This window comes from Scomber scombrus, chromosome 5, assembly GCF_963691925.1.
Source record: "Scomber scombrus chromosome 5, fScoSco1.1, whole genome shotgun sequence".
NCBI lineage: Eukaryota > Metazoa > Chordata > Actinopteri > Scombriformes > Scombridae > Scomber > Scomber scombrus.
The window spans coordinates 9,014,654-9,024,342 of NC_084974.1; positions in this window are offsets into that span (position 1 = coordinate 9,014,654).

Here is a 9,689-nt window from a genome sequence, read left to right on the forward strand (position 1 = left end):
TAAACAGTGTAGACAGAGGCGGAGAACGCTGTTTAGTGCATTAAGTTGCTAGCGTGAGCACCACAGTGCCTCCACAACTGCACAAACAACACTTAACTAGTCTTGTAGTTCTTTAAAGGAAACTACTCCCAGGAGAAAAGAAAAACACTTTTGATAAGTAGAAAGGCAAACACAGTTTGTGGCAAATTGTCGAGACATGCAAAGTAACCTGTCCTGAAGTCAAGATTTACTTCCATTTCCTGGGTTGTGGTTGTGGCAAGAAGCTGGAAAATGTGAGAGCTGTTAATGTGGGCATTATTGAATTGTGCCCCTTTGGCTATTATCGTGATTGTGTAATACATGAGACAACTCTGAAATACACAAACAATGGCTTATCTCACCAACCCTGCCTCGTAGAGATAACCTTTATATAAAGCTAATTTTACAGTAGCATGGCAAATATATTTCTGCGCAGATTATGTAAGTAGTAGATAACGACACCTTTGTGCGTGCACGTGAAATGCATGTGGGAGCTGAATAGGTGGCAGAAAGTCCTATACTGTGCTTTCTCTCTTCCTGGTACGTGCATAAACACATGTTTAAGTCAGTCTGTTGGTTGTGAAGACTGTATGGATGTGTTTGTTGGTGACTACTGTCTGGGATCAGCCCTCATCATAGAAATTGTGCTAATTTAATTCCTAGCAACCCTGTGGTGACACATAATTGTTTCCTGGATTATGTTTATTCAAGTAAATAAAGGGCTTCATTTTGCAGGTTGCCAAGTGCATCCATTAACAATTTTTCATTTTTTAAATGATACATAACTGACAACTTTGTGCGTGCACGCGAAAAGCCCTCCCCTTGGATTTGATGGGGGTCAGAGGTGAAACATGGCGGCTTTAAAGGTGAGTGTGCGAAAACTTTTTCTTTTGTATTTGTGAAATGTCTTGAGCTAAAAAAAATTGTAGCTCATCTTTTTGCAGTGTAGTGAATGTATCTTTATTTAATGACGATAAAAGTGAAAACTTTAGGGAGACAGCTTGTTTTTTTTTACTGTGGGGGTATCCTCGTATGTGTCATCAGTGTGATGTAGCAGGCCCAGCCATCACAATGGGGCGAATCTGAAGACGCAACTGAGCGTACACAAATAGGACGATTCAAATGCAAACCCTGTGGTGTAGTTTTTCACTTTTGTAGATCAGAAGTTACAATTGCAAATTCTAAGATGCACTTTCACAAGTTGTGAATTATGCCTGCAAATAGTTTTTTTTGCAGTTTTGCAGATTGGAAGTTACAATTACAAACTCTAAGGTGCGCTTTTACAATTTGCGAATTACAGTTTTACAAGTGCAAATCATAGTCTGCTCATACATGTGTGTAAAACAGGGGGGCGGGGCCTGCTACATCACACTGATGGCACACTCACGATGATACCCCACGGTAAAAACAAAACAGAGCAGCGTCTCCCTAAAGTTTAAAAAATAAATAAATTATTTTATCGTTATTAAATAAAGATACATTCACTACACTGCAAAAAGATGAGCTACATTTTTTTTTTAGCTCAAGACATTTCACAAATACAAAAGAAAAAGATTTAGCATACTCACCTTAAAAGCTGCCATGTTTCACCTCTGACCCCCATCAAATCCAAGGGGAGGGCTTTTCGTGTGTAGGAAATATTTGTTGAAAAGTGTTACGTGTTTATTATTTAGCAAAGTAGCAAAGATTCTTACATCAACCATCTCTGGTAGTAGTTAGAAGTCATAACTATTACCAGAGATGGTTGATGAAAGAATCTTTGCTCCTCCATCGTGAACATAGACAAAACTCAAAGTCAGAGCCCGGGCTGACGGAGACGTGCAGGTCAATGCACAAAACATGCACTGCTACGTCCCTGCAAACCAAGCCTATCCAGGTGAAATGCTGTGTTTTTAGGGAGTCCCGTGTACACACACCTGTGCATGTCCTTTCATGTGCACGCACAAAGTTGTTACTTATATACTACTTATGTATCATTAAAACAATGAAAAATGGTTAATTAATGCATGTGGCAGGCTGCAAAATGAAGCCCTTTATTTACTTGAATAAACATAATCCAGGAAGCAATTATGTGTCACCACAGGGTTGCTAGGAATCAAATTAGCACTATTTAAACATCATTTCTATGATGAGGGCTGATCCCAGACAGTAGTCACCATCAAACACATCCATACAGTCTTCACAACCAACAGACTGACTTAAACATGTTTTCATGCACATACCAGGAAGAGAGAAAGCACAGTATAGGACTTTCTGCCATCTATTCAGCTCTCCCTTGTTGTATAGCTGCCTTGGTTTACCATAATTAATTTAGTTTTTGTTGTACTCACCTCTGCCTTGCTTTTACTCAGCGTTTTGTCATGATTATTACCAGTCCAATCACCATCTTTGCAAAGTCAGTGCACAGCTTTGATTCCTCAACACGTGGATACCTCTGAGGAACGTTACTGTAAAATATTCCGTCATCCTAGTCTGTACCTCTAATCTCCTCAGTGTTTGAGCTCACACATGAAATTGTAATCCAAATAATCCAATTTAGTGATGCGCAGTAATCTGAGGGGCAAGCAAGGATGAATTAAGCAGAAAACATTACCCACAAGCACAATGAGGTCTTCTCTACCTACCAAGCAATTCTGATTAAGATTGATGACAGTTGAAAATATGCTCACATTCTCGTCTGTGACTTCAGTGTCAGGAGCGAACGGTCTTAAATAAATGATGTGAGAACATGCAAGAATGTTAAAACTCTTTTTTAATGACTTAAGTAAATGAGGGACCCTCTCATCCTCTTCAGAAAAGTACTGCAATGAAGTTATTTTTAATGTGTTATTATTTACACCTGTGCTTTTCCTGCATTGATAAGTCAAAAATGATCAGGGGTCACACACACAAATCCATAATTCTTTGCAGGGTGTCTGGCGTCATCTACCTCTGTTTCTTCCTCTCTATCTACTGTGATTTATCTCATAAAGGTAAAAATGCCAAAAAAAACTTTTAAGAAAAAAAGTTATTTTTGGGTTGCCACAGACACACGGCTTTAGGCTGCTAGATTGTGATACATCTACCTGCCAAAACAAAGGGCATCAGCACACGTGGGGCTTGACGTCTTATTTAATAAATTTCTGATACAAACCCTCCCTAGGCCAAGCTTGGGATGGACCAGCATCCTTCAGTTTCAATACAGTGACGTGCAGCTGCTTAAAATAAAGACAACCCATAGGGCAGGGCAATCCGAGGACAGATTACAGGCTCTTACTGTCCTGAGTGACGACAAGGGTTCAAATTCTGGAGGTTTACGCAAGTGCAGTAAACATCACATAATTATATTGGTCTGTAAATGGTCAGCAGTAAAATAATAAGACATACAAAAACTAACTGAAGTTCAGAATCTTACTTAAAGCAAACTCTTAAAACATCACAATTCTTAAAAAGCAAGCCAGCTAATGAGACATAAAACAGCCTGAGGCTGCCCGCAATAGCCTGAAAAACTATCACTAACAATAAAAACAGCATCAGAAGGTGAGAAGGATGTATGTACCATAAAAACCGGTGTATAAGACGCACCTTAAACACAATTTTTTTTTTCATTGAAAAGTGGGGTGCGTCTTATATACCAGTAAAATACAAAGAGAGGTTGGATCTGGATATGATGATAGGTATGTAAAGGGCTGTCCTCACTAAGAATGATAACTATAACAATAACTATAACTATAAAGATAACGATGTGAGTGTCCACACTTATGAACTATAACATCCTGTAAACAGCGGTGTCAGGCACACGCTGTACGCTCCATCTGTGTCGGCAGCTAATGAAAATAGATAGACTGTTGATGACCCATTACTGCTGTATGTTGTATGTATAAAGAAAAAAGAAAACCAGGTGGGTGCTGATTCAGTGTGTTGATCAGAAGTATTTCAGAAACTATAGTTGCTGTGATGTTTCAGTATTTACAGACACAGATGAGCAGCTTTTATTGCGCTGTGGCAGAGACACACAGTATGAGCACAGATCTGAAGCCTAAAAGATTCACTAGATTTGTTGTTTTTCCCCTGGATGGAACAGAGGATGATGCTGTGTTTGACTCTGGGACTGACACAGAGTCAGAGGACAGTGTGCTTGGTGAGACTTGGCCACAATATTTGCACACAGCGACAGCTCTGATGAAGAGTTTTTGTGACTGGAGTAAGCATACAGCTACATACTATATCAAATATGTGAAGTTACTGTGTTCTTTTAAAAGGTTTAACTGAGACTCAGAGTCTAATTTGGTTAATATACGGTCCAGTTCAGTTAAGCAAATCATTACGATCATTAACCCGGCACATTGTTTCAGGTGTAATATGTGTGTTTTGATTGTGTTTCAAATAAAAGTAAATTAAAAGAGTTTTAAGTTTATAAATGAATAGTTTCTGGTGCATTCAAATACACCAAATCTTTAATTAAAAAAAAAACGTTTTTCCCCGCGTGACACACCCCAAAATAGACTGCGGTGCAACTTATACACCATTTTTTTACGGTAATTGTTATTTAGTGTCAGATGATGTTAAAATGCATGTGGTATTATGATACAAAAACTAATGGATTTACACCCATGATGTGCTGCCTACTTGTGAGAGTGAGACTGTACGCAGCATCGGACATGTAGTGGACATTATTTTTGAATCAGCCTTCAACTGCAAACATTATCACCTCATTAATTACTTGACAAATGATTATTAGGTTATCAACTGTAAATATGCCCCAAAGATCCAAGAGGATGACAAAACCTCACAGTCTGCCAGTCTCAGTGTTTCCTTTCTGCAGAGTACAGTAATGAGGTTCTGTTTAAAAAGTGTCAGAGAAATGACCTGTTGCAGGTTGAGGGTTATGGCTCGTGTTGTGTTCATTGTTTCAGGATTTTGTGTGAACAGTCGTAACTGACCTGTGAGGCAGTGGCGGACAGTATGCGCATGGCATTTGAGGAGTTATAACTGGACACAATTCTCCATTCAGTGTTACTAGACAAATATAGAACCAAACAACAGTTGACATTGTGTGTATAATACCAAAACACACATTCCAAATGACACATTAAATCATGAAAGAACCCTAATTAAATAACTCATTCCAAAATCTGGAAGGTAATTTGTTTCCCAAAGCGGACGGATTATAGTAAATCCCATTCAAAATCCTGAGATGTTATGGAAATAACACAGGTGAGAATGAGAGGCCTTTAAAAGAAATCAAACTACACTCACACCAAAACACACCAAGAAAAACACCAATTACCTCTCGATTAGTAAATAGTCTCTTGTGTCACTAAGTCTTGCCTTGCACACACATCCTCCAGAGATGGCTATCGATATAATTTTATAGCTGGAAATTGATTGGAGTAAACAGTAATTGTGTATCTGTGCAGATGAACCTGCTGGTAATAACATTATGTGCTGTGTGTTCTTACCTTGATATTTTTAGCAGGGCAGCGTGTATTGTCCATGGAGCGTCTGGTCATCCAGTGGTCAAGACATCAGCGCAGACTAAACCCAATCATACAAATCACACATGCCTGGGCTTACAGTGGGCCGTATTCTGCTCTGCCTGGCTTAAGACACAGACACACATACTCGAGCATGCATGCACACACTCACACACATGCTGTCACCCAACCACACACAGCCTGAGCTTTAGCAAATGATCCTTGCCTCTAATCCAAGACTCCTTGATGCATATTTATAAGAGGGCCAAGCAGGAAAAAGAGAGGAACACGGAAACATAAATTAAGTCATATAATGTCAAAGACCAGCAAGGTGAAACACTAACAAGTGTGTGTAAGAGAGATTATTTAAGTCCCAGCCTGTCTGGGTCCTGGTCTAACTAACCCATTTACAGCCACCTGCAACCTAATGGGCCAAAAGGCACCCTGCCAGGTAATACAGTCAGTCTACTTAGCCTACAATGTGTGTGTGAGTGTGTGTGTGTCTGTCTGTTTGAGAGAGAAGAGAGTGAAAGAGGTGTAAGAGATATAAAAGACAGCAGTCTTGGTACAGACAGACACCACATTCTCCATCATGTTGACATTAAATAATAATAACTGTGTCCTCTGTCTTTCTGTTTCAGCCACTCACACACTCACACACATGCACGCACGCACGCACGCACGCACACACACAGCGTCCAGTTCTTGTTAAAAGCCGGCCTGTGTGAATGTTGAGCGTCATTCCAATCAGCATCAGCTGAAGTACTAGGTTAATCCTCATTGCAACACACACAAATCCACACAGGGGCGCGCGCACACACACACATACACACACACACACACACACACACACACACACACACACACACACACACACACACACATACAAACACACACACGCACACACACACACACACACAAAAAAAACATAAGACACAACTGAAAAGAGGAGGAAGACGGAGAGAACACAATAATGGAAGGGAATAATGAGACCAGGTGTGTGATGAACGGTCCTGTATGGTTCAACAGTGGGCTAATTCCTCCTGTCAACCACTATCAGCTGGACATTGAAACTATCATGAGATTTCAGATGTTTGACGTCAGGACTTGTACGTAAGCCACGGTGGACAGGTTCAGAAGTTTTACAGTCCTGCTTTGTTCTGCATAACATGCCTTTAAACATATTCACAATAAGCACTTTGCCTTCAGAAGGAGCAACAGTTGGGGATACAGGCCTTTAAAACTGTAAGCCTATACTGGTTCAAAATACAATTACAGGAATACCAAGACAGTTATAATTATTATTTTTTGAACACCTTTGTGGACCAGAATGTAGGACACATCTTAAAATGTGAAAGACTCACTGCAGTGGATCAGTGATAGGGTTGGGACACTGCCGCTTACATAATGAGTTGTTTTTTATCCAACAGGATGGAGTGGAAAGAGGAGGTGTTCGCCTTAATCACATGTGGGAGGTGTGCTGGCAGTCGTGGAAGAAGTATTCAGATCATTTACTTAAGTAAAAGTACCAATACTGCAATGTAAAAATACTCCATTACAAGCAAGAGTACTGCATGAAAAATCCTACTTAAGTAAAAGAACAGAAATATTATCAGCATGATGTATAGTATTGCAGTAAAAGTAGTGGTCTGGTCCATCCGACTGATATATTATTATATATGACGTCATTAGATTATTAATAATGAAGACTCAGTGCGTAAGCAGCATGTTACTGTTGTAGCTCTTGGAGGTGGAGCTAGTTTGAACTATACATTTAGATTGTTTAATCCTGCAGTTTCCATCTCAGGGTTGGGCCCCTCCAAAGGGTCACCAGAAAAATCTGAGGGGTCCTGAGATGATTAATGGGAGAGGAAAGAAGAAAAAAAACAAAGCTCTGATACACAAATCTGTTTTCAGTTTCCCCCCCCCCCTCTAATCTTTGATTTCTGGTGAAATATTGGAAACCAATGTGAGAAGTTTAGAGGGAAAAGTCACTATTTTGTGGAGCTGTTAACAACTCATAGACATCTGAAATGTGACCCAAACTATGCATTGCTTTTTGTATACTATCAAAAGCCAAAAAGGTTGGAAACCACTGGTTTAAAAGCTTCAATGCTTGTTATATTATCCATTGTGTCAAAACGTCTTTTGCATCTGAATTCAGTAACTTGATTTCTCATCAGGAAATCAGTTGAGTTGAGTGTTCTCTCTGCTGAGTCTTATAAAAGAGTGTAACTGATTTTTAGGAGATATAACAGAAGCTGTTCAATTATACTGTGATCTCCTCTCTTCTGATTGGCTGACTGATGTCTGCAGTTAATTCGGTTAAATGTGTGCACCTGTTCCAGCTACAGAAAGTGATTGATCAGTGTTGCATTATACGGCATTAAAAACAGGTTTTATTATTACTGACCAAAGAATTGCAATTAATGAGCCATGGTGAGCCATTTTTTTTTAAACTACAAGCTGTTAGATTAGTAACCGGCTGCTTGACTTTTACTGTAGTTTACGGCAGTTGGTACAGTTTGACAAATATATAATTACATATGTTCTACCTGTGTCAGACCTGTCTCTGCAAAGTAGCTGTCAAATAAATGTAGACTCCCACTGACATGTAGTGAAGTAGATAAAAACTCAAGTTAAGTACACACACCCAAAAAGATACATTCCAGTTTTCACTGGCAGTTAAATGCCACAGCAGACAAACAACTACTGGTGCAAATGAAAACAAAAAACAGATGTTATATGTGACCATTTTGAATTAATTTAATGCAGCTCTTCATCATCTGTGGACCAAGTCAGAAAGAATGCAGTCTGTGTAAGAGAGAGAACATATATCATGTGACTGAGTCTAGAAATACCTGAAAAATTATACATAAATTAAAAAAAACGAATTTCTAAAGTGGGTAAACACAGTTTTACCTCGAGGCCCGACATGTGTTCATAGTTTTCTTTTCTCCTTCTTTCACATACTGCCTGCCAATCATGTGACTCGGGTAAATAAGCCCCAGGTTGTTTTTCTTTTTCTTTTTTCACTCTCACACCTAATATAATCTTTATCCAGTTTTATCTGCTGTTTATTCAGCACATTTGGTTTACATTTAAATGCCTTTCTTTGAAAACAGTAATAGTAGTAACAGTAACAGTAACAGTGAGCACTTAACTGTTTATACAGCCTCTCAATGCCAATTGTAATAGTGTTTTGTGTAATAACTTTTATATAAACCTGTAAATGAATCAATTTGCACCTTTAGACCACTAATTTAGAAAGACAAAGGTGAAATACTACAATAAGAAATCATCTTCCATTTCCTCTGGAACATATTATGAAACCAGGAATTTGCCAGTTAAGATTTACAATGCACACTCTCTAAATCAAACCCAGATAACAAAGTACCCTTCCAAGTGAAGAAATTCCTCAGCGTGTTGAATCAACCCACCAACAATCAACGGTTAAATATATCATTCAACAGCATCCATCTATCTTCTGTAGAATGCATTTTTCAAAAACTACTTAACTGCCAGTATAACAGACATGCAAAAAACTCTAGATTTAGTTTGTATACCCTGAGAAGAGTAGAACAAGTCCATTGACTTGACTGTTGGTATGTCGATGGGATAGATGAAGGAAAACTGGAAGAAAGCGGAAGATAAATGTATCTCTTTAAGAATAATTAAGAGAAGCTGTGGATAAAGGCAAATAAAATTGAGCGCCAGGCACAGGACAGAACAGACGAGGTAATAAGTTGAAGTAAAGTTGAGAAGATGTAGGTTTATGGATAGAAGGATGGAGGTGTTTATACAAATAGGCTTAACCGGAGTGTTTTCATATTTCCAAGGATTATTCTGAACATATTCTGCAACATGACAGGACAAGAAAGATGTGGCGTTATCACTGACATTGAGGCCTCTCACCTCATCCGCCTTCAGCTATCACATCCACACTGAGGAGGATGAGCCGCAATAATTCATCCGACAGACCGACTGCTGCGAGGTCAGAGGTCAAACCTTACCATGACATGAGTATTTTGAAGCAGGAAGAGTCGGAACGTCACCGAGGAATGATTGCAGAGTCTGTGCAGGAAGTGCAAGGATTTTCACCTGGGAACACAATGTAGCTGTTCTGTGTAAAAATGAGCGAGTAATGTTGATGTATGACCCTTTCCTGCTTTTAGCATTCCTACATATCCAATCAGGGGATATAGTCAGAAGATA